Source organism: Colobus angolensis, unplaced genomic scaffold (genome assembly GCF_000951035.1).
Source record: "Colobus angolensis palliatus isolate OR3802 unplaced genomic scaffold, Cang.pa_1.0 Scaffold34, whole genome shotgun sequence".
NCBI classification, from domain to species: Eukaryota; Metazoa; Chordata; class Mammalia; order Primates; family Cercopithecidae; genus Colobus; species Colobus angolensis.
This window is the reverse complement of record NW_012116710.1, coordinates 7,932,511-7,933,609: the sequence shown is the minus strand read 5'-3', so window position 1 is coordinate 7,933,609 and position 1,099 is coordinate 7,932,511.

The following is a 1,099-nucleotide window of genomic DNA, read 5'->3' as shown; positions in this document are numbered from 1 at the left end:
TTTTCTTTTCTTTTCTTTTTTTTTTGATAGAGTTTCACTCTTGTTGCCCAAGCTGGAGTACAATGGTGCAATCTCAGCTCACTATAACCTCTGCCTCCAGGGTTCAAGCAATTCTCCTGTCTCAACCTCCTGAGCACCTGGGATTACAGGCGTGCACCACCATGCCCAGCTAATTTTTTTAAATTTTTAGTAGAAATGGGGTTTCACCATGTTGGCCAGGCTAGTCTCAAACTCCTGACCTCAGGTGATCCACCTGCCTCAACCTCCCAAAGTGCTGGGATTACAGGTGTGAGCCACCATGCCCAGCCTATCTTAGCTTTTTAATTGACAACATTAGTATAATGTTAACAGCTCTCCTAAGGGAGGCAATGCAATAAGTCATGTAGAGTACTTACTTACCAAAGAACCTGGCATAGAGGGAGTGCGTTGCAGTCATTTCTGGTTTTATTGTTTTTGTTGTTGTTGCTACCTACCATGACCTTGGAAGTTTCGCTCTATTGAAGCCAGTTCTCCACGGCCACTGAACTCATCCGCTTGGTCTACCAAGGCTTCCTTCACTGCTTCATGTCCACATAAAACCACCACTGGCCGGAGACCCATGTACACAGTGAACACAGGGCCGTATTTCTCCCTGAGCTTGGAGTGAAGGAAAACACAAGAGGAGGGGCTGATTGGAGTACCAAGTATAAGCCAATAGGATTTTAGAGGATGGTGATTTCCGGGGGATATAAACATGGTACTAAGGAATCAAAGTAAATCTGGGCTTGGAAGGACTACTGGGAAACAGGCGGGGAAGTCTTGGCTTCTGTCATCCTAGGCAAAAGCTCATCCCTCCCCCACAAGACTTACTGTTCTCATCTATAAAATAATGGATCTGGATTCGACAAATTCCAAGATTCATACTTCTCTCTCTGAAATGTTAAATTTCTAGAATCTGAAGACTTCATGATACCAAGTCTCAAAGTGCTAAGACAACCTGAGTCGGCCGGGCGCGGTGGCTCAATCCTGTAATCCCAGCACTTTGGGAAGCCGAGACGGGCGGATCACGAGGTCAGGAGATCGAGACCATCCTGGCTAACACGGTGAAACCCTGTCTCTA